The following is a 24,676-nucleotide window of genomic DNA, read 5'->3' on the forward strand; positions in this document are numbered from 1 at the left end:
GCCCTACCCGGAGGCCCGGCGGAAGCCGGGAGCTCTCCTGTGGGGCGTGCCCGGCGCGGCGTGAGGGGAGGCGGGCCTAAGGATCGAGCGGGGCCTGTGGAGCTACGCTGCGGCTTTTCGGGCTGAAACGCCCTCATTTTACCGGACACCTCACTCTGTAGATGGCGATGGCCCACAATCACATTGATTTACAGCCTCTTCCCTGAGCTCGCTTGATCTCTTGTTTTCTGGACCCCAGATCCTCTGTAGTCCATCTTTGAACTCTCCCTGCTTTTTGGCATCCACGCTCGCGCTCCTTGCTGTTTCATATTAATAATAGTCAGAAAAAGAAAGGGGTAAATATACATTCCGACGAATACAAATGCTCACAAGCTGGCTTTATAGGCAGCTGTGTTAATTACTCCCTCAGTTCCCCAAGTAACAAGTATCTGGCCTGCAGAAAAAAATTCTTGGCTTCAGCTTTTAACCAGATGGAGCATATGGTCAAAATGGGGTCAGAATACGATTTTCCTCAAAACTTTCTGGAGAATTGCCGTTAGGGCCGCCGATTCATAAACAAGTGTTTGCACGAAGGATATGAGGGAAAAGTCACAGAATCACAGAATCACAGAATCGCAAGGGTTGGAAGGGACCTCGGGAGATCATCTAGTCCAACCCCCCTGCTAAAGCAGGCTCTCCTAGAGCATTCTACACAGGACTTCATCCAGGCGGGCCTTGAATATCTCCAGAGAAGGAGACTCGAAATGGATTTATTCTCATTTGTATAATAAAACACTGATTGCAGGCTAGCACTAGCTAGAACAGCACCAGCTAGGAGCCAGCCACGTGAAGGAGCATTTAGTGTCTACTCCGTTCATAAATTCGCAAGGAAGAAGGATAAATTGCGTGGCCAACTAAAATTTGAGGAGGCATCAACAGCTTTGGAGGTGCAGCCAGGTGAACAGTGGCTAAGCATGGCCTTATGGAGGCAGAAATGGGAACTCACAGTCCAGGGGAGAGCTCAGATGTGAGGAAGCCGGATAAAAACCTCAACATTCCTGTAAAGCCTGAATTGAACCCAGAATTTCCAAATTTTACTAGTCCTGTTTAATAAGAAGATGTTAAAAAATCCCCAAACCAACCATGAATGGAGCAAATTCAGAGTCTGTTACACAATATTCATTCTTTCTGACCATGAAGAAACAGCTAATGTACTTTGGAACCCAAAGCAACACCCAGAATGCACTGAAAAGCCCTTAAATCATTGTTGGGAAGCACGATAGCACTGCTACTGTAGCGGTGTAAGAAAGAAAGGGAAGGAAACATGCATACATCTTAAAGTTATTGATACTTTAATTGCAGATCTCTGTGTGATTTTTTAGTCAATATGGACAAAGATAAGCTCACAAGAGTTAGGATTCTCCGGAGAGATGTTACCTGCTGGCTGCATGAATGTGTCTGAAATCAGCCGTTTGTGATATTAGCAAAGACAACAAGAGAAGTTTTTAAAAATCATTAACAACGCTGACTGAGTGAGTGTCTCTGAAAGAGCATCTTGGACTTCCTGACTTGCATGGTTCACATCCCAGCTTTAATGTGGTATTAATATAAGAAAGGAAGACCAAGAAAGTGCATGAAAAGGAAGATAACCAAACATCAAACTGGCCTTTCAGCAAATTCTGAAATTTAAAGGAGAAACTAAGCAAGAATGAGAGATGTGGGAAGGATTTCCTGGGGTCAGACTAGTTCAGCCCTGCAGACTTTCTCCTGTGGGAGTCTGTGGGACAGGCATTGTCAGGAATGCTGACTTCTTTGACAGCAGATCTATTTCATGCCCAAAGAAAGTATTTAAAGCTTTTAGCACCTGAGGAATGCGAATTGCTCCAAGCTACAGCATATGCTGTGTTCTTCATTTGTCCGATAACTTCACTGTTACAGAATCAACACCTAAAATAGCCTCCTATAAAAGCTGATCTGTTTGGGAAGATTAAAGTTTCCCTCCCTACTGGGCAAGAACTCTTTTTTTTTTTTTTTTTTTTAAATGTGAGAGGAATGACTTGGAATCTGTGGCTAGAAAATCTGGCTTTGGAGACCCTGGGGTCTGCGGCACGCTGCATGCATACAGTGTGCTGGGCTTTTCTTGGAGCAAAACCTGTGTTTGCGGAGTGGTTCCCTACAGCTTCCAGGATATGCAGACTGCTGACTTACCATCCTTTTACAGTGAGGACAGCAGATCAGCATGGAGGCAGAAGAAAGCAGAAGGGACGGAATTTCAAGTTTTCTCTATGCAAGATACCAAATCAAGCTTCAGCAGTATTTGCTGAAAGCCTCCTCTGTCTGGTTAGAAAGAGACCTGGAGCCAGTTCCCCACCAGTGACCATTGACCAACCACTCCACATGGCCTCGCTACTCTTGCCAGCTTTTGCAAGACAGCTGCAACGTTTCATGAGCCAACTATTGAAGAATTCCCGTGGATGAAAACACTCCACACAGCACAGGGGTTTTATGACATGCACTCCTGGCCTCGCCTGACATCCAGTCTTGGCTGCTGCTTCCTACTTATCCTCAACTGCCAGTGTGTCTTATTTAGAGCTATTTCCAATCAGCGTCTGTTTGAGGTACGCGCAGCTCTCAAATTAGTACCAGAACTAACCAGCTACTAGAAGGGAGAGGTGCTCATAGCTACTTCGGTATCTCCCACACCCAAGCTGAGCCACAGATCAAATGTCTGGTTCTGTGAACCAAGCCCATTCAACTCGTTATGTAAGCAGATGTGTATGTTTTATTCTAAATTTGGTGACATCCATGGTGGATACCATTCCAACCCGCTTTGCGCTCAGGGTGCAAAGAATCCTAGCAAGTGCACTGCATGGAATGGGAAAATGGTAAATTAACAGACCTCCTGGCAGCCTCAGCTCTGGACCGGAGAGGGCAGGCAAGTCCTATTTAGTAACATATTAATGGATTCTACTGAGTCTCTTGTTTTGTATGCAGGACATTTTTGTTCTCTGACAAGACAGAAATGCTTGGCTTTACAGATTGCTCGGTGCAGAGAAACAAATGCAAAAACCACATGAGCAGGGCAGATTGCTGGGCTGCTGGGCTCTGCCCACTATGTCTGCAGGACTGATAGCTTACGTGGTACCCCCAGTGAAACTGGTTTTGGTGGTGCCAGAAGGACAGCCATGCCTGGGGTCTCTCCCAGCTGCACAGGGCAGGAACAGTGAGAAGCTGGAGACCAAAGGCTCGGCTGAAGTAGGAGGAGGGTGGGAGGCATGAGATGGAGCTGCCCCGAGCCATCAGCCAAGCTTTTATAAACCTATAGTTTCTTTTCTGAAGATGTTAAAGACAGTTTATTCAGTATTTCCTAAATCAAGAGGAGTTGTACTGCAAGTATGCCTGAAAAATCAATCAGAACAGAAAAAGAGTATACATGAGAGTGTCCGGGGATTTGTGTGTGTGTATATATGTATGTACGTGTGCATCTATGTAGAGTCAGAGCATTGCAAGCCTAAGAGCTCTTAGCCGCCTCCAGTACTGCCCCTCTGCTGAGAGTGCTCAGAATGCGCTGGATGCAGGGGAAGAGCCAATTTAAGAACTTCCACTGGCTCTTTGCCTCCAGCCACTTATTCTTGTCTCCCTTCTTCAGAGCAGTTTCCCCTCCCCTGTTCCAGTGCAATAACTTGCAGGGCTGTCCTTAAACCAGCTCCCTGAACTGGTTGAGGTTAACACCTCTTCCATGTGCTGCTGCTACCATGTCCATACTCTCTGGACAGGACAACAGATCACCTTTGAGAGCAGTAAGAGCAGAAGCAGGCACAAAAGAGGGGCATCAGCAAAGCTGAGCTCAGGGTAACACAATGAGGAAAAACAGTTTTTCTGCATCCTGTGCAATGCCAACACGCCAGCTGCTAGCAGTAGTTCAGATAAGCTGCACCAATGTCTCGTAACAGATGAAAAATGTTCAAATTAGGATGCAGTTGAGCTGATAGCGATAATTTGTTTTTACAGGAGTAATCCTGTACCCTTTGTAAATACAGAAGAGCTGCTGGGAGTCATTTCATTATATAGTGGTGACCACCACAGGGAACTTTGCAAAGGTGACACTTGTATTGTACGGGCCTACTGGGATAAAGACCGGTCACCTAATTGCTAGCTCCCCTGGGAAAATAACAGAGCATTTTCCAAATGAGACCAGAAGCTTATGTCCTAAATGGGACCCAGTCACACTCTGTCCTAGGGGTTCGTCAAAAACTTGGCATGGAGAGGGTGAACAAAGAGTGAAAATGAAAGAAAGTGGCTTAGGAAGTGGCAGGATCAAAGAGACAGTTCACACACAGACTGAGGAGCTTATTTCCATAGGACACTGTGGTTACTAAAGCATTGTAGGGGTTCGAGAACCTTTTGAACAAACACCAGGAAGAAAAGTCTGTCCAAGCTATTAAACACAGACACACCATCTCTAACTCGGGAAGTCCCTGAGCCACAAACCACCGGGTCTGGTGGAGTATTTAGGAGAAATATGACTGTATACTTGACCTGGTTTTATACTGTCTGTAAGCTTTTGCAACTGGCCGCTGTTGGAGGTAGACATCTTCTGCGTGGTGGATCTGTTATCTGACTCATCCAGCTCTTAGAGACATTCTGCAGGAGTCACATTTGTTTTGCTTATCCTGCTTAGCTGATCTCTTCTAATGAATCTAAATTCATCCAGGCAACGCTCAGAAAGCGAAAGAAAATGTCCAAAGAGCAAAAATGCCCCAAATCTTCTTCAGTGAAACAGGACTGCTCACCCAGAGCCTGTTGTTTGCTGTCACAGACATCCAAATTTAGGAAACATATGGGCGTGGGCATATTTAGAGTCATTGACCACAGGCATGACATAGCACTGGTTACTAAAACTGACCTGAAGTTGTTTGCCTTGCAGGATATGGTAAGGAGGCTTGGATTGAATACCATTGACTAAGGTCACAAGAGTTAAGCTTGAAATAGCAGAACTTGAGAACATTTGGGATGTAAACAGGTGACTGGAGGGAGTATGTCACAAGCTTTTTGCAAGGGATAATCATTGACCAGAACTGTTGGCATGTAGGACCCAATCTGAGAAAGGCTTTACTGCCTGTGTAACAGTGCTGGCCACAAAAAGATTAGCTCTGCATTCACTGCAAGTTAATTCCTAGTGATTTGTAACTCCCGTCTTGCTTGTCTTCATCGATTACAAGAATAATTAGAGAGAGAGGCTCATCTTAGGGCTCACAAGCCAGAACAAGAGGCAGGGACACCCCTCTTTTGGGGTTTGCATTTCAGGTTTAGTCATTGTAACTAAAATTGCTGTTACATTTCCCTTTTAACCTTCTTTCCCAGTGTAAGAAAATGTATGCACTCAAGTTGTCTATATATCTATTTCCTTCCCTTTTGAATCTGCAGGCTTAGGTCCCGTAGAGTTTTAAAAACCCTGCTTCAAGATAGAGGGGAAAGATCCGGAATCATGTTTCTCCTTACAAAAAGAAACAAGAATGTGCTCAGCACTTCCTTACGCTGTTTGAAGTGTTCTAGGTGACCAGCAGCCAGCGCAGGCTGTTCATGGGACACAGGAGGTAGGTGGTGTATGGTGGGGGGGGAACAGGGGAGCGGGCAGCCTTATGAGGTCCTCATGAGGCCAAGAGGAGACAGGTTATTGTGGAAATGAAGGGAAAGGGGACACAGGAGCCTAGGAAACTCTGCTTTGTTCCACTGCTCAAAGAGCGACTTAAACATGACGGATCTCCAGTTTCTGTCTGAGGTCCCATCTAAAAAAAAAAGGGTTCTTCAACCCTCAAACCTGCCTTCAAACAAATCCCTTGGGTTTGATGTGATTATTTGCTGCTTCAGGATTTCCCAGAAAAACACAGGCAACCTGAGCTCCGGGGCGGGAATTCAAGTAACTGGAAAGCAGCGGGGTGCACTCTCTGCATATCAATTTTTCAGTTGGCATCAGACTGAGTGTTCCAGTTCCAAGAACTGCCACTGAAAACAAACTCCTTCTTTTGAAGAGATGGGAACTCAGATATTCCCAGGGAAAAAAACAGTCTGGGGGCATAAGTACAGTATAGGTAACGTTTGCTTTTGCATGTAAATCACTAATGCTTTCTGCAGTCCTCACTCATTTTTAGCATCTCTGTCCTTACCCGCTGCTTCGGAGAAGACAGCTCTGTCTTGCAGCTTTGCTGTGGCTTTTACTTTAAGAATGTAAAAAAAAAAAAAAAAAAAAGGCAGGGAAAGAAAGAAAGAAAAAAGAAAAAAGATCATACCCTGACCAATAAAATTATATCGGGAAAAACCCAGTATAGGTTTAATAATGAAAAAGGAGTCCCTTTGCTAAGGGATCTTACTCTGTTTGAGGTAGTAATTCTCCCAAACTAACTAGGAAATCTATGTGTTTTTTATCAGGCTTTGAAGGTGAATTGTGCTTAAGGAATCATCTCTGCTGAGCAATGGCTCCTGAAATTGGGCAAAGATGGTGACTGGGCTCCAGCTCTTCCAGGACCTCCAAGCCTCTCTGCAACCACCTTTCAAATGATTAAATCCAAGACACCTCTGCCAAGTAATGCAATGGCTAAGGTGACCCCTCTTGTCATTCCTGTACAGTTTGGGGGTGTTTATACCGAAACCAGCAGTCCTTGAGAGCTTGTCGACCCTAACCAAAGGTCATGACACTCATGAAGCAGCAGATTTAACTAGCGCTGCTGAATCTGGTTCTGCCCCATCTGCTCGCCCTTCTGCTGTCATGGGTGGCTAAAGAGGACATGCAAGAACTGAAATCAGGAGCGGATTGTATTCCCATAGTAGAATATATATATATATTTTCCCATAATGGACTGTAAACTGTGCTCTTTCCAAGCAGGAACCCCATCTCCCCTACTGCGGATTGCTGCCTGTCAGAGGCTTGTTTCACTTTCTACTCTGGGAGCTGGTCGAGATAGACACCACATCTGGTTGCAATGATCTGAAACTTTCCTGCCTTTCTCCTGGCAGCCTTACTGAAGGCAAGTCGTGTGTGTACAATGTGCACATCAATGTTGCTTTAGTTGGAATATGGATCCCTTTTGGCCTCAGGCTAAAATGTGTTGTCACATGGTGAGAAACAGAATTTTGACTGGAAAGGTAGGAATGCAGAGCCAATATAAATATTCACTGAAAAAATAGGAATTACTTTCAAAATAGGTAAGCTCCCAATTTATTTCTTCCTATTTCCTGAAAATTTATCACATTTGCTTAGCTGATGGCTTTTTCCTACTTATCTCTGTTTTCTCACTGCTGACATATTTCTGAAAGTGCAGCGGGAGCCGTGTCTTGCTACATTTTGTGGGATGTGGTGGTTACGTCAATTAAAACTTGCAGTTTTGTCTTCAGCAGGATTGTGGGTTAGCCAGTTCTACTTTTAACAAATTTGTAGTGATACAGGGTAACCAAAGATACTTTGGCGTAAGTCAGAATTCCTGCGTTCCTCCTTGTGCAAATAAAATGACCAGGGTTGGGATTTGGGGTTTTCTTTTTCGGTCTGAGCTGCTGGAGAATTCCTCTGCATGTCTACAGAGAAAAAACAAAAAAACAACAATGTTGAAAACTGCCTTAATACAGCCAACATATTTGGTTCACTTTTCTGTCCACCTTTCTGGACAGTATGCCAACCAGTACAAGAGAGACAAGGACAGAATGGAGAGCCCAGTGAAGGGCTGCTGTGGTGGCTGAGAGAGTGGCTTTGGAGGAGGTGACAGAGGGGGATCAAATCGTACCTTGTGCTGCTCACGGGGGTTACAAGGACCCTATAAGAGCAGGAAGCCACTGGTAGCAACAAGGGAAACTCTGATTCCCGTGCACCTTGACAGTGCTGCAGCCCTGGGACAGTACCCAGAAAGGTGGTGGGACCTCCATCCCTGGAGATCTTCAAAACTCAACTGGGCATGGTGCTGATCATCTTTCTCTGGCTTTGCAGCCAGACCTGCTTGGAGCAGGAAGTTGGACTGGAGACCTCTGGAGGTCCCATTCCATCAAATCCTTTCGTCATTTTTTTTTCTATGACTTAAGGACCAAGCAGTCCATTGCTGCTGTCAGACACAATTGCTGCTTTTCCCAACTCAAAGCACACAAATTTGCAGGCCTTTTGCTGCAAAAATCCCAACAGCAACGGTTTCCTTCATGGTTTCACCAAAAAGACAACTGCTGCTCTAGCAGAAATGTTCATCTTTCACCAGCCTGATGAGTACAGATTTCTTGCAAAGAATGCAGGGAAAATCTGCTCTTTCTGCCCACTGCTCAAAGAACAGTTGTCTGTTCCCTGAGGGACCACTCTAAGACTTTCTTTGTGAACCTGTTCCCTGAGAGGAGGCCTTCCTACCCCCTTTGCCTTTCCACTTTTTGTCCAGCTTCTGAGACAGATGCTGAGAGACCCACAGATGAAACCTCCATCCACCATGCCCCTCTATAAGCCACATTGCCTACAGTCTCATCTCTTGAGATGGCTAAAACCCCAAAATACCATGGAGGAGGTATTTCAGATGTACTTTTGTCTTGGCAGAAATGCCTCCAAAGTATGAAAAGATGGGAGAGGACTGGGGCGGCTTAGCAAGGATGCGGCAGTGACGAGCAGAGAGGGGCACTGGAGAGATGGTGACTGACTGGGGGGAGTCAGATTTCAGAAAGGGCCTTTTTCAGGAGCTCTGTCTGGCCAGATGTCACGTCTCTTCTGGGGCACCCCTCAGTATAACAAGGTTTCTCATCTGTTTTTGCATTAGGAAACTATTGACAGGCATGATATCACTTATTGACGTGCGTCTGAAAGTCCATTAATTTTGTTCTGTCATTACATTTTAATTCCCATAGCATATCCCATATTTGGCCTGCTGATGTGTTGCATTTCTGCAACATCGCTTCTCCAGATGTCAGCTTCAAACTGGAGATTGAAACATCTGGGGAAGAAAAAAATAAAAGGCAGAGGATTTGCCAGCTGGGGTGGTGTGCATGATGACAGGTTTGTAGGGGAAGGACAACAGCTTGATCTGTTTGCTACAGTGACCTACAGCCAAATAGCTAAGGTGTTATTTACCCACGCTATTTACACACCTCACAGGGCATCACTAAATTCATTGCGAGTCAGTTCCTATTGGAATTGAGCTTATTTTTTTTTTTCCCAAGAGAGTTCAAAATTAAATGTATAATACATTTTTGGAGTCAGTGCTGTCTGTCTGGAGCAATTTCTGTGGGCTAGATGAGCCCTCACGAATGCTTTCAACAAGCAGTTAGCTGGACCGTTAGAACTGCCACACTATTTTCCCAGGCTGACTGATTAAAGTTTAAAAAAAACCCAAAACATTATAATCAAAGATAAACTGAGTGATCATGAGAAAGGAAATGCTTCTGTGAGTAACTCCTCTGTCCTGCCCTGTCATCCTGCAGCGCACTGTTTGTCTGCCCTTTCCCAGGAGAAGACCATGCACGTGGCGGATCCCACTATTTTTGGGATAATGTATATAGCTGGGATTCAGTGTGATCAGGAACAAGAGAAGCTGAGCTCCCATGCCAGCATGCTCCTATGGTCTCCTTTGAGACAAATCGTTTCTCATGGCACGATGAGGTTCTCCCAGGGTCTAGCTTCATCCTGACTTTGGCACCTGAATCGCTGCTGCCAGGAGAAACTGTCCCTGCAATGGGTTCCAAGCCTGGCTGGCCTCTAAAAATGGAAAGAAAGCAAACTATTTTGGGGACTGCTGGAAAGAAGGTCAAGGGGGTTTCAGAGCTATGGGGAAAGGGAAGGACACTGGCAGAGTGGGATGTGGGACCAGTGACGTGGGATTGCAGCCACAGACCAGGGATATGGAGAGGTTCCATGGTGAGAAAGAAATGAGCCGCTGGCACTGGCGTAATGGGCCACAGTAGCCAAAAACGTGGGGGATTAAAGAAACTGTCTGCTGAGCAGCGTTTTACCCAGCTGGTGCCTGTGGGACTGGTGTTTCCAAATATACCAAAGTGAGACTGCATTTGCAGAGCACAGGAAACTAAGCAAAACAAACAACACCCCCCCACCCCCCCAAAAGCTCCAAACTTTGTCTTTAACCATCCCAGTGCTGTCAAAATTGCTTGGTCCTTGTGTGGGAAAATCCCTTATGTCAGAGAACCCCTCCGAGCTGTGCACGCAGCGGGCCAAGGCTGGGGACTTCCCAGGTGTGCTCTTGGGGTAGCTAGCAGATATTTTCTACGAGGTGTATGGAAAATGTGCACCGCAGGCCAAACCTCTTGTACAGCCCTGAGGTCAAAACCTGTCACTCACCTTGAAAGAGAGCGTTGCCCTGTGAGGGTACAGGTGAGGGTGACGTGTCAAGACAAAATATTTTTCAAATTCCCAGTTTTCTGTGGAGAGCTGTGCTCAAGGTGAAACAAGTTTCACCCCGGTGAAATGCATGGGACCCTGGAAGCTGACTGTTGGGGGCTTTTGCAGCTGCGCATCCCGAGGGACTTTCTCAAGGAGCCTTTCTGCCCAAGCAGCACTGGAAACCCAGGGGCGAAGGCTCCCCAGTGCCAGGGAGCTGTCCTGGGGGGTCCTGGGGGAGCAGGATGTGCATGTACCTGCTGCTCTGTCCAGAAAATTGGTCTAACATGACAAACTGGATGCACGGTGTCATCGCTCAGCTGACTGCAGGGAGAGAGCATCTCTGTGCCCCCCGGGGAGGACCAGGCCCCCACGTGAAAAGGGGCAGGGTGGAGGGCATTGTACAGACCTTGGGAGACAGCACACAGGTTCTAAACTGAGCAGGAATTTTACGGCTGTAAAATAGGCTCTAAACTCTGGGAACAGTTGGAGCCAAGTTTAACCCCGATCCTTCCAAACCTGTGCTCACGTAATTGGAGGTCTGCCAGACTAGCCCACTCCAGAAGACTTGTGATATTTTGGGAACAAGAAGGGATTTTTTTCCCCAGAGCTTTTGCCAAACCTCAGCTTCTGAGTGTGAGGACATAGCTCAGGCCGCAGGGTCTTGGTACAGGGTCCTGCTACGTGGCCCAGGAAAAATAAACCTGGATCAAGCCCACCGATGTTGGATGCTTGCAGACCCACGTCTCTCTCGGGCTTGTCGAGCTGCTCAGCATCGTGGCACTGCGGGACCGTGGTCAGGCAGGACTTGGCGCTGCTCCTTCTTGATCCCAGCATGAGTTGTGAGGGAGCCCAGGATTCCCAAGCTACTCTGGGCAGTAAGCCACTGGCCTCCTTCCCATTAGCCATAATCACTGGTTTGCTGGAAAATTTATGAGACCTGCTGTAGTGATATCCATGAGTATAGAAGCTGTTGTAAATGTAATTTGTTTCTAGGATTTGACAGTGTTTATGTGAGCGACTTCAGCCACCCATCATTCGCAGTGGCTATGACAGTGCTGCTGCTGATGGACTCAGATAGCCATGAGCTTCTGTCAAGGGCTGCAGATCCATCTCTGACTCTCCTGGTATTCATCTTGTGCCAAGAAGCATGGCAGTTAGTCCCTCTGGTTTATCATTATTGCTGGAAATGTTGTTGTTAGCCACTAAATTCACTAACCCTATTTTCAAGGTTATTACAGTATTTAACTTGGCTGCTCCATTGTGGTTTTAAAGTTGTATTTCCAACATATGATATGGGGTAAAAATAGCCAGTGTCTAACTAGAATAATCCCTGGAGAAACTCAGATTCCTCAATTTCACAATGAGTTGTTCTCCTTGCAACATGGCAGGCACATTTCAGCTCAGTGACAGATCCTTCTCCGCCAACATGGGTCAACCTAGACCTCCCTCAGCTGGGGAGAGGCTGTGATCAGAGAGGCCAGGAGAAAGCTCCTGAGAAAATCCCTGAGAGCATTTCACATCTCAGGAGACAGCAGCTTCTGTGGGCTGGACGCTTAGGTAGGGCTTAGGTGACCGCCACCAATAGTTTCTGCATTTGTATTTAGCTTTTCCTTTCCTAAGTTATTCTGTGGGTGCGTGAGAAAAATCCCCTGCCTCATCCATCGCCGGAATTTCTGGGAATTGGGCAGACTCTGGCTGTAGCATTATGGTTTGGGGTTTAGGCTGGCAATGGTGCCAGAAATAGTGTTTTGCAAGCAGCAGCAGGCAGCAGTCCGGCGGGCAGTCAGATTCCATGTGGCTATCATTATCCCATGGAGCATTCCTGGGGTCTGCAGTGGGGTATGGGGAATGAGGGCTTGCAGTGGCCTTTAGGCTACCCACCATCCCTGCTCCATCCCACAGAGGGAGATGAGTCAGGCCCTTGGCTCTGCCGCTCCAGCAGCTAGAGAGTGGTTCAGGCCTTCCCACGCTGCCCAAACAGCGCTGTGCTCCGGGGAGCTCGGTTACAGGTGATGAAGTCTTAAGAGGTCTGGATGGGCTGATGGTGATGCTGGTGCTGCTGGGCGGCCCTCTGCTCCATGTGTGGCTCCCAAAGTCCTGCTAAACTCTCAGTCTGTGTCCTGGAGGGCTCCAGGAACTTTTTGTTGGAGAAGATGGAGAGCCTGGGGAGTCTCCAAGGCTTGGTCTTGTTTCATTTTTTTGTTCCATGACTGAACTGAGATAGACAAACAAAAACGTGATGTGGATGCTACCAAGCCACTGGGAAGCTGTCCTGGGGCTAATGGGACATCTCATCTGTGTGGTCCCCAGGGCACTGGGAGGTGTCCTTGGCTGGCCAGGACCCCCTGTCCTCCAGGCACATCGTGAACCCCCTGTGCTCAGAGCCGTGCTGGGGAGAGTGCTCTGTGTGGGACACGTATTGCCTCCCTCCCCCAAACGGATGGAAATATTTCTGTTTTCCAAAATTAGTTTCCAAATGTGTTGGAATTTCCTTTCAGTAGGAATTCTTGAAAATCTGGTCCTCATTGTGAAACCGAATGCCAACTTTTTCCAAACCCGGTTCTCTGGAATTCCTCACCCAAAGCAGACGGCAGATTTCAAGCGTTTCTGTTCACAGGGCAGCCCTCAGGATTGCCCTGCTGAGAGGCTGGGGCAGGGGCTCGCTGTTTGCTCCGGGGCTGATTGGATTTTCATTCTAACAGTGTTAGAACTAACAGAAAATCAGCTAAAGAAAATCGTGGTGCTGGTTTAGAAGATGCTTTTTATCTCCTCCAGTGAGACTGGACTTCTTGGGGACCTGGCTGTGTTCAACCCCATGGACACATGCAGCCCCGCATGGGTCCCTCCCGCCTAGCACAACAACCTCTGTTTGCAAAGGACGGTAGACCTAGGGTCACACACCCAAACCACACTAATACAATGGGAGCGCTTCACAGCAAGGCAGAGTGTCAATAATCTTATTTAAGAATGACATATCTTATTTTCCATGTCTTCTGGTACCATCTGGACCTCTGGGGGAATATCTGGAGCAGCCTGGCAAATTCCCAATCGCACATCTGAAAAGAGTTATTTTCAAGAGGCCAGAAAAACAACCATTTGTGAGGGCTGATTTCAGAGTCTGACTTCACTTTGAGCGGTGGCTCCTTATCGGTTTGGTTACCAGGGTCATGCTTTTTTAAAATTTATGACAAACTCAAGCTCTGGACAGAAAACACAACCGTCTTTCAATATTAAGATGGACTCTGTGGCTCTAAACAACAAGGCAGAAAATTTTATTTGGTTACAAAACCTCTTTGTTTGAAATGCTTCTGGAGAAGCATTGCATCAACCAACCGGCTTCAGCGGACACCAAGGAAGCATCTATGCCCAGGCCTATTTTGGGAGTCTGATCCCAGTGACTCTTTTGCTCAAAAGTAGGCCAGATTTTATTCCTATTCCAGCAGGAAAATTAAGAGCAAGCTCAAATACAAGATTTCCAGGAAACCAGAAGAAATTGCTGCTTCTATTTCTAGAAGCCCTGCCAGAGACGAGCTCCTTTGTACTCAGGCTAACTCCTAACTTCACCATATGATTGATGACTCAAATTATGAGGTTTTGTTTCCCATTTCTACCTGAGATTTCCTGTTTGGGCTCTTCCCAGATGCAATGAGAAAGGTTACCACAAAGATATTTATGGACGTATAACTCTCACTGCTAAATTTGTAATTGCCCAGCCCCAGGGTGGAACATCCTTTTAGCTGAATCAGTGGCTGTAAGAATACAGCACATACCATGGAAAACTGGCCTCACTTGCAACACCACTCACCTACCGTGCTGGCTCCTTCGGTGTGATGATGTGCAATAAATTTGTATTAACCTTTGTGGTCGCTGGGTCTAAGTCAGCAGCACTGGATGCCGCGGTCTGTCTGTCTTCCCTGGTCCCCGGTATGCCCAGCGCTGTGCTGGCACCCTCCTGTCCTTCAAACGCTTCTTCTGGAGAGATTTAAACATTTGGGTTTGATCCTTCTGGGGATTGCTGAGAATTTACATTGTCAAGGGCATTTTTCCCTGGAAATACCCATTTAGAATCAGTACCAGCGGTCCCTGCACATAGCACAGCCTGTATACGAGCCAGTGGGTCATATATGATCAGTGCATAAGCTGCTGAAGGTGAATCTCAGCTCAGCACCCAGGCTGAAGAGCTGACTTATGCTGGAGATGTGTCTGGTCAAGGAGTTCTGCTCCGGTAGCCTGGGATCCCTCCCACAGGTCCCAGCCATGCCACCAGTTGGATGCCAGTGGGGCTGATGCAGTGAACCCAAAGGATGTGTGCAGACCTGGGACCTGGAGCATTACACTGTGGATCTGCCAAGCAAGATATAGAGTCACCTTTGCTAGTCAACTCCAGCTGCAGCTAACTGCAAACTTCAACTCAGTGGTGGCACGAAAACATTCATGTTGTCCATGGCAACCACATGGAATGAAAGGATGATGATGAGGATAGGCCCGTTTCCAGAAAGGAGGGATCCACACTTTCCAACCTAACAAGGCCGAGATGGCTCCTCTCTCCCAGGGGCAGCTGGAGATGTGGGCACCGATGTGCATCAGCTCCCTGCCTACAGTGACTGGTCCTTTGCCTCTGGTATCTGAGCCATGAAATCCTTCCACATTCCTGCCCTAATCCACCCTTGGCAGGGCTTGCTGCTCCTTCCAGAGGCATTTCTGACCCTCGTCTCAGGACCACACTGTGGCAGAGCATGACGCAGGCGTGCGGCTGGGCGGCTGTCCCACTCCCGTGGCCAGTGCGGGGAACCCAGCGCAGGCGGCCGCAGCCCCAGGCTCCTCTGCCGCCATCGCTGCTGCTGTAAGGAGATGTTTATGGCCTGCAGCTAGGGTCATGTGTGAACACTTTAGTTCATGTACAAATAGCCACAGCTGAAAGAGCGAACTCTCAGTGAAGAGAAAGGGTCCCCTTGCTGCCAGGAAACCACATCTGAGCTCATTTACCACTGACCTGCCACAAATGATCATCAGGCAGTCATTAGGCAGCTTTGGTGGTCAGCATATCAGCACGTTGCTGATTAAATAATTCCAGTTGAGGACAATCTGAGCCTACCAGTGTGGCGTGCGTAACCATGAGAGAACATAGGGCCTCTGGAGTGAAACCCTGCTGCCTTGTGCCATCAGCCTGGGGGGAAAGGCCATGAGGACCCAGCTCACTCAGTTATAACACGTGGGTTGAAATGATGGTGGCACTGTGGAAGAAATATGCTTATATGCATTCACACAGGGATCCTTCCCCGTAGGTTGTGGCATGCTCTTGGGAAGGCAAGTTGTTTTACTGGACACATCATGGACATGCAGATCTTCTTGGTTCCTCCCTGTGAGCTGAGCAGCAAGCGTGGCCTCAGGGATTGTGGACACTGCATGGGCATTTTCCAGCAAAAGGCCATGTAGAAGGCTGAGAGGAGAAACCACACTGCTGGCAGTCACACTGAAGCCACAGATGGGGAAGAAACCACATAACCAAAGGCCGGCCTTGAGAAAACATCCTGGTCACCTTCCCCTGCAACCAGGAGCCACCGCTGACCCGCTCACAGCAGACGCTGCTTTTTCCGTGAGCTTGCACAGACCCAGGGGTCTCTTCTCCTTGGTAAACCCAAGATGTCCCCAGCAGGGACACCCTGCCACCCCAAACTGCTCCTGGGAGCTCAGCTCACATCTGACAAGCACCTGGACAGTCCCATGCCCTGGTCTTTCCTACGCTTCCCCAAAGCGTGATGGAGCTGAGAATGTACCAGGAAGGACCTGCAGGTGCTGGTATGAAGGTGGCATTGTGTTCAGCAGAGACTTTGTGCAAAGTTTGTCCATTTTGCCTGATTTCCCTGCTATAAATGAACCTATGAGCTGAAGGGCACCTTTGTGCCTGTTCCCCCAATGTCTTCCTGTAGGTTTTTAGACAAGACATCGAGTCTCTTGATCCCAGGGGAGGTAATCACTTCCATGGCTGTTGCCAAGGGTAGGAGCTTGCTGTCCTCAGTGCTCAGTAGCTTGAGGCAGAGTATTTGCTCCATTCCCTGGGAGAGAGCAGGAATTATTTACTGGGGAAAAGATCCTCATTACAGCTGGAACACGTCCCAGGGACCATCGACCTCGAGAAAAAGCAAATTTGGTGATGAAACCAAAAGCAGAGGTGAAAAGGCCAGGCTGGTGATGGGGTCTTTGCCCAAGCCGAGCCCCATCAGTAATGGTTGATACACTGCCAGGTTTGGGGACTGCTGGAGGAGCAGGGGCTCCTCACGGCTGGCGAGCAGCTGCTGAATAAGTCATTTTGGGGAGTTTGTACCAAACTGGCTTTCAACTCCTGAATGTGTAGGAAGGAAAAAGACGTGAATACGCCTTTGTGACCAAGTTTGGCAGCAGCCGCACTCTGCGAGCGGGACAAGAATGTGGCCATTTAGAGGGGAGTCAGCTGCCCTTTAAGAAATTAAATGATCCCTTCCCTTTCCTGCGAGGCTTTATTCAGGGGAGAATAGGAATGAGACAGTGAGCAGCTTCTTTCTCTTGCTGGCATTGAGGGCTGCGATCCAAACCGTGGATGTTGGAGTGCAGGGAAGATCCCACTCCAGGGACGCTGCACGGCGCAGTAACGGGCCTGTCCAGCTGGTCCCTCTTGCTGCAGCCCGTCTGCCCCAGAAGGAATCGGACTGGGGCAGTGGAGCTCCAGATCTGCCCTTGCCCGAATGATCACGCACACTGGGTGGTGATTTCGCTGGCACTCCAGCAAAACATCTGTCCGTCTCCTCCACAGGGCTCGGAGGGGTATTGGAAGCGAGCAGATTGGAAGGTTTTGCCCTTGCCTGAAACAATTCCCCACCCAGTTTTTGAGAAGTTTCTGTACGTTACATTAAAAATGGACTGTGTCCAAACACTTGCGGGCTTGTTTTTTTTTTTTTCTGGAAAGGCTTAGATATTTTGTACAGATCTTTCCTTTGTGGACAACTTGAAACCCAGGGGCTTTGTAACAATCTGGAATGAAGACACGCTCTGTTTTATCAAATCCTTCGGGAAGCTGGCCTTCTGCTTTCTGTCTAGTTGAAGCTTTGACCATATTCACTGGCGCAATTGTCACGTCCAGTGAAAGAGGGAAGAGGTCTCTGGGGCAGACCGCCTGCCTTAGCTGAGGCTCTGAGAGGACAACGTGGTCATGCGTATACCCAAAACTTCTCCAAAGACTGACTTAGGAGGTATTTGAATGGCTGTCTTTGGGACCTCACAAGTCCTGAAGCAGTAGGAAGCTCCAGATGATTTCAAAATGCTTCACGTGCCAGGAAAAATGAAAAACAAGCAAGGCAGATATTTGTAGGTTGGCTAGCGCTAAACCGTATTGCTCCACTGGGATCATTTGCTCCAAGTGTAGCCTTTTTGTATTAAATGCTTGTAATAAAATGTAATACATGCAGGGGTCTTGGGTGGGAGTCAAGATTAACAGTTGCTTTCTTCTTGGGTTTAAGAATTATCATTCCTTTCTTGTCTTCCCCTGGTTTGGCATCTGATGATAAGCATAAACAAGAACATTGGTTAAAAACTTTGCTGGCAGCTTCTTCTTTTAACCATGTCCTGCAGAAGGTCTGGAAAGACAGAGACAGCTCCACCAGCGCTTCTTCATTTAAGGTCAGCGGTGGCTTCTTTAGTTCCTGCACCAAAAAACCTGCTGGAAAATGAAGAGTCTTTATATGATAGGGAGCTTTGACAGATGTTTGTAGGCTCAGTGTTGATGGGGTTTAATTACAAATAATCCTTCTGTTCCTGTTTGCATAGCACCAGTGTTTCAGTGCACGTGTATTGTGGTGTCCAGTTTTGGATTCTCAGTAGAAGGGAGCGGCTGGTGAAGGACCACTGGGATGGCTGGGGTTGGGGAGAAGAGGTTGAGAGAGCGGCTTTGCTCACCCTGGAGGAGGAGGTGGAGGGGATCAATATGCACCTTGCACAGCCCACAGGGGTTACAGGGACCCTGCGAGGGCAGGAGGCCACAGCAGTGACATTGGAAACTGGCTGCACACAAAGACGGGGCTCTTCCCCAAGAAAGTGGCGCAGCCCTGGGACAGAACCCAGAGAGGTGGAGGGACCTCCGTCCTTGGAGGTCTTCAAAACTCAATGGCAATGCCACACTATAGACATGCCAGAGACAGAGCTCATAAAACCTTTGGAAGCTGGTAACCCCCTCCTCTTCCTCGGCTCTTGTTTCAATCTGAAAAATCAGGACTAGCGCAGAAGGACCAAACCAGCAAAGCAGTGACAGACCAGGAAGAGGAGCCACTGTTCCAGCCATACCTTTTCCCATTGACTGGGCAGCACAGGAGGACCAATAAAGTTTAGACCAGAATGCATGAAATTAGATTGTTTGGAATAGTTTTTACATTAAATATTATAGTTCTTTAAGTCTAACTAACTACAGTATTTCTTGCTAGACGTTGACGTGGTTATATTATTTGTTGCTGGAGAGCAGATCTATGTTACTGAAACAGGGAGAGTGGATTTTACTTTGAAATTTCAGCCTCTTACTTTGTCTCCTACTTGCCTATGCCAAAACTGTTCTTAAAGATTTGTTTAAAGATTTACTGGATTTACACAAAGCCCTGTTATTTTAGCCGAGCAAGTTCTTTACAAGGTTGTTGTCAGTAACTGAATTAATTTTTTCTCTGATTACTGAGCTCATATTTTTACATCAAGATAGCAAGATAGCATATCTCTGCTCTTTCTCCAAAAATTTCGTTTATTTCTGACAGGCCAATGAAAATTCTTTGGCTCTTTATGAACTCTTTCAGTTCATTTATGAGTAACTGAACTGGAAATCTTTTTATTCTCTTTCAGTTAATATGGGAACTTATGAGATGCTGAACTTCATTGTGGCTAATGCTGGCTTGAGCTCCTTTCCATCACGCTCCCATTTCTGAACTGAACAAGGTCACTCATTATTGTCAATTTTGAACGTTCCCCTTCAAGGCTTGTCCCCAGCTGCAGGTTAGAAGCCACCTGGGTTAGCCTGGAGGGATGCAGTTACTGGCTGCAGGCTACCAAACCTTGCTTGTCCACCTGATCTCATTTCTCGCAGTGCTTTGGGGATGGGATTCTTTGGCATCTGTCAGGCTGACGTGCTGTGTTCCTACCTCTCGTGCACCTCTTCTCCATCAACATGAGTAACTAACTCATGTTGAGTTACTGGAAGCAAGCGTGACACCAGCGGCTGCTAACGAGCCCTGGCGGGGAGGCAAGCAAGGACCCCAAACGCCACCATGACATCCAACTGCTGGCCACAGAGCTCACACTCCTCGCGGCTCGTCTTTCCCTTCTGGCATCCATTCCCCATTAGCAGAAGTTGGACATTTAAAGGAAAGTCACCGTTCAAAACTCAGGAGCCCTGGAATTACGGTTCACCAACTGAAAGGTAATTTGTGCAATTGAATTCAGCCTCTTCCGTGCCTGCATTCTGCTAGCAAGGTTTGATCACACGCTTGGTGATGACGCTCCATATTTGCCTCTTTTATAAGAGTCCTCCTGTGCCTCTTGGAAATAAATCTATCTAGTTTTGAAATTCTGAAGCAATATTATTTCATCTCTTGCCAACAGTGGATTGGAAAATGGTAAGAGTCTTTCAGGCTACATAACAGATATTTTGGGGGTTTCATCTTACTTCTCCCATGACATTTTTATTCCTTCCATATGAAACATACATATATGTGTATGTTATAGATATATATGTTTAAAGAGCCTTTTTTTGTTGGAGTAAACGGGGAGAAGGCAGCTATTTTGCTAAGTGACATTTGCTAAGTATTTTGGAAATAACAGCTACCTTTACACATACTTTTTTTCCTTTTTTTTTTTTTTTTGCCAATTTCCCCAACAGGTTGACCAAAACGAAAATTGCCATTTTGATCCAAATGGATTTTCTGGGTGAAATACAGTTTAAAATAAATATTTCTGTAAGGGCTGGCCATGAAATGCTAGTTTTATGTTATTTCCACTCCTCTGCCTCCTCCTGCCACTGCAAACACACACGTTCCCTGCAGCCAGAGCTAGAAATGATCGATTGCAATTAATCTGGGCAGAAAATGAAGGGGTTGAGTTTTGATGTGATTTCCTCGTGCTCTGCTGGGCAGCAGCTCCTGTGGCTGCGAGTGGTCTGGGGCACCACCGCCCTCCCAGATCCTCAGCGTTTTGGCTCCTTTCCCGCTTTGTCTCCTGGGTTTGGCCCCCAGTCCCACATGGACTTGCTGAGCACGCCTGTGAAGTAAATTATCCATCCTGAATCCAGAATTATCCATCCGGCTGGATAAGCTATGGACTAGGATGATGGGGCTTGGTTTTATTTTTGGGCCTCTTCCCTGGGCTTTAAGTCTTAACACCCTGGCCCTGCTCTGTGTGCAGCCCTGCGGACCTGCAGCCCGCAGCACATCCAGCGACTCGCTGGGTGCACGAAATTGCCAGGCGAGAGTCACCTCTGTGTCCCTCCTTGCCACTGTGTGATCCCGCAAAATATTCTCTGCAATGTCTGCTGGTGCCTGAGGGTGACAGAGGCTTCAAAAGAGTTTCTGCCCAGCGTTAGGTTTTTGAACTTAATGTAAATTGACTGGATTATAAGAAATTCAAGTTGCAACATAGCTGCTTGTTAAAGTATTTTCTTTTTTTTTTTTTTAAAACAAAAAGTATTTTATTTTCACTCTTAAAAATGGCAGGATTTTTTTTTTTCAGGGTAGAACTAATATTCTCTGCAATGTCTGCTGGTGCCTGAGGGTGACAGAGGCTTCAAAAGAGTTTCTGCCCAGCGTTAGGTTTTTGAACTTAATGTAAATTGACTGGATTATAAGAAATTCAAGTTGCAACATAGCTGCTTGTTAAAGTATTTTCTTTTTTTTTTTTTTTGAAAGCAAAAGGTATTTCATTTGCACTCTAAAAAGTGTCAGTATTTTTTTTTTGCAGGTCAGCAGCACCATTTGCAACTTGGCATCCAATCTGGAGAGGAGGCATCTGTACTCCCAAGCATTTTGCGCCAGACACTCCAGATCGATGAGCCATTAGCACCCACGGCGCGGGAGAAAGGGCACTGCTGGAGCTGGGTGCTCAGAGCCAGCCAGCGCTGCTCCTCCTGGCTCGAGGCTGGAGCAGAAAGCAGCAATGGCAGCTGCACACGCAGGAGCTGCAGGGTTAGCAAGGACGAAGAGGAGACTATTTCTGTAGCAGCCCTGGTGAACAGATCCTACAGTACCAACCCCAGTTCTCCTGTCCATGGGATCCCCCCTGAACACAGGGCTGGCGATGAAAACCTGACCTGCTAGTGGTACCCAGGAACCTGGTTTATCCCCCGATGAGGGGACGCAGGTGATCTCCGATCCTCCCTGGAAATGCAGTCCTCAAGGGGAATCCCCATCCTCTCGCTCCTGACAGTTCCCTCTCTGGCTCCTGGCCAGGCCACCTGCATTTGAAACTCCGTGGGACTTCGCTTGGGTTTCTGTGTTAGTAATCCTCCCCAGAAGAAATCCCAGGCCTTTCTGGACCTCTTCCCTGTTTGCTAGGACAGCTGCCAGGGCTGTGCCGCTGCTTCATGTCAGCACAGGAGGCACTGCAAAGCCTGTGTATTTCCAGAAGGCAAGGGAAGCTCTGCTTTCCCTGCAAAGGCTGCAAAATATGATGCTCTCTGCTGTGCTTGCCGGATACTGGGATGCTTCCTTGGCCTAAATCCTGAACAAAGCAGGTCAAAATCAAATCACCTGCCTAGATAACTGATGATCCAGGTAAAAATAGACCTCTGTGCTCCTGGTGTGTCCCAGCTGTCCTCACATAGCTGATAGGCAACGCACGCAGGCTGTAAGAAGGTACGGGAAAAGGGGCTGCGCTGGCTCAGAGCACTGCACAGCTCCCCGGTGCCACGTGTCCAGCGGTGGCCATAAGCACACGCCAACACCACCATTTGCCTACTTGGATGGATAATCAATATACCAGTACAGCCCAATTTAATACTTGATGACGCAGGATCAGTGCTCCAAGGAGCATTGCATACAAACACCCATGCAGGAGGCAGAACCGTGAGGTGCTGATGAAGATGAGGTACTGTGAAGTACCCACGGGTACTTCTGCACCACTCCTGGCCGGTGCAGACCCTCTGGTGCCTGGCTATAAGCGGGCAGGTCTGCAGCTTGCCTGGCTTTGAAGGAGCAGTTTTAAGTGAGCTGCAGCAGTAAAAGTGCCACACTTCACACGCTGATGGATATCTATTTATTTCCCTGGGTCTTAACCATGTCTTGTGGCAAGATCACAGTTTCTCATGGGTTTCGAGCAGAAGGGATGAAATTCCTGTTTCCAGCAGAGAAGAACGAAGCAAATTCGTGTAATCACATGTTCACGTTAAAAATAACAAGCACCAGAAGAGAGCTGTCCTTCAGCTGATCCTCGGAGGCCACATTTCAAACAGAAGTGCTCCTTGCAAGCATTCATGAGGGAGAAAACAAACAAGGCTGTTGGGCTGGATGACCTGCTCAGGGCCAGGGCTGGTGGGTGACACTTGGCTCTACTCCCCCCTTTCACAGCCTGAAAATGTCCCCTCAACACCAAACTGCTGCCGTGCACCAGCTCGTGCTTGAGAGAGCAGTGGTTGGAAGCTGGCCTTAGGTCACCCTAGCCCATGTATTTTAGGCTGATGGGACGCAGTACACTGAAGAAGAAATACCCTGGGTGGCGACGGGAGCAAGGAGAGCGTGCTCTTGACCATGAGGGTAGACTTGATCTGATTAAGTGCAGATGCCTGCAGGTACGTAAAAAGATCCCACCCCATAGACCCTGGGGGGAGAGTCTGGGCAGGGAAGTACTGGGGGAACGAGAGCTTGTGGGATGGGGTTAGCAGTCTGCAAGAGTGTTATATAGGAGTGAGAAATCACGTTTCGGTGAAAGAGCTTTGGTTTTCTTGCAAAATGCACATACTGTTGGCAGGAGCCTAAGAAACAGCAGGGGTGGGTGAGAGTCACACGCCGGCTCCAGAGCGTTCCTCCTGGGAGATGCTTGAAGGGCCTGCGAGTTCATCTCTGCTCTCTTACGTTGCTGGACGCTTCTTTTCCTTGTTTATGTGGTAGAAACATCTGAAAATAATTTGTGCCTGTTAAGGTTGACGGAGCTGTGCGGCCGGTCAGTGTTCTGCGTGCAATTTGGTCTCCACCTCAGCCAGGACTAGCTGGGGCCGATCTGTGTTTGTTCGTTAGCTAACGAGACGCAATGTAGTTAGCAGGGCTCTCTGGGGGGCTGCCTTCGAAGCATGACTGCCGTTGCCGTGCGTGGGCACGCGCAGGGGTGGGTGGGTGCGGTACCGATGAGCTCACCCTTCGCAGGGAGCGCCGGCCCCCGTGATGGCGGCTCTCCCGCTCGTCTCGATCGCTCTTGCGCGCGGGTCGGCGGGGAAGATGCAGTAAGATGGTGAGGAATACGCCCCCCTCCCGTTATTACTAATATAAAAAGCTGTGGGTTGGGGACCCCCTGAAGAGGGATATGCATGCTGCAGGCCTTGCTGGGGCTCTAGCAAACCTCTGCGTGAGCAATACATGCTGACTGATGCTCCAGAGAGGACGGATGGAGAAATCTTCAGCAACAATCCCAGGACAAAGGCGAGGATGGCTGAGCAATCGAGATGGGAGGATCCCAGTCCAGAAGGGGGAAATGTTTAAGCTGGCGGGAAAGGAATAGTTTGGGGAAGGGATGACACGCTAACCACATGGCTGGAAGAGGAGGTGCGAAGAACTTGATGGGAAACACAGGACTGAGGGCGGGGGGGAATGAGGCAAGGAGCAGATAAAGGTGAAGTGAAACAGCAGGAGTGAGGTGACGGGGAGCAGCCAAGCTGTTCTGTGTGAGGGCAGCGCACGCAACCGCTGCGAGAGGCCCAGAGGTGAGGGCTCCCCATGGGTGGCAGCGGGGCCAGGGAAGGCCTGGCAGCCCCCTGTGCCGAGTGTGCCTGCCAGAGGTGCCGAGAGCGACTCCCGGCCCTGGGGCTCCCCACACGGGGATCACCCCAGCTCCCCCCGGGCATAGCTGCTGCCAGAGCCGGGTGCTGCGGCGGGGGGCCCCCCGGGCTAGCGGGACCTGGAGTCAAACGGTGTCACAGAATCCCAGAATGGCAAGGGTTGGAAGGGACCTCGGGAGATCACCCGGTCCAACCCCCCTGCTCAACCAGGCTCACCCAGAGCAGGGGGCACAGGACAGCATCCAGGTGGGCTTTGAATATCTCCAGAGAAGGAGACTCCACAGCCCCCTGGGCAGCCTGGGCCAGGGCTCGGGCACCCTCACAGTCAAGAAGTTTTTCCTCATATTCAACTGAAACCTCTTCTG

General features: G+C 48.2%; 1 protein-coding gene and 1 long non-coding RNA gene across 3 annotated transcripts in view; both read left to right on the plus strand.

Moving 5' to 3' along the window:
- LOC118451735 overlaps positions 1-7,397 on the plus strand; it is an 18,401-nt gene extending 11,004 nt beyond the window's left edge. For both annotated transcript variants that reach the window (XR_004841283.1, XR_004841282.1), the window contains one exon: positions 6,860-7,397. This is a non-coding gene — a long non-coding RNA (uncharacterized LOC118451735). The remainder of the gene's footprint in view (positions 1-6,859) is intronic.
- Positions 7,398-17,872: 10,475 nt separating this feature from the next.
- RHBDF1 (rhomboid 5 homolog 1) overlaps positions 17,873-24,676 on the plus strand; it is a 47,147-nt gene continuing 40,343 nt past the window's right edge. The window contains exons 1-3 of the mRNA XM_009649429.2: positions 17,873-17,980; positions 19,181-19,754; positions 21,287-23,111. The gene's annotated coding sequence lies outside the window, so the exon portion shown is untranslated. The remainder of the gene's footprint in view (positions 17,981-19,180; positions 19,755-21,286; positions 23,112-24,676) is intronic.

The sequence above is a fragment of the Egretta garzetta genome, unplaced genomic scaffold (genome assembly GCF_000687185.1).
Source record: "Egretta garzetta isolate BGI_Z169 unplaced genomic scaffold, ASM68718v1 scaffold42, whole genome shotgun sequence".
In the NCBI taxonomy this organism is placed as follows: Eukaryota; Metazoa; Chordata; class Aves; order Pelecaniformes; family Ardeidae; genus Egretta; species Egretta garzetta.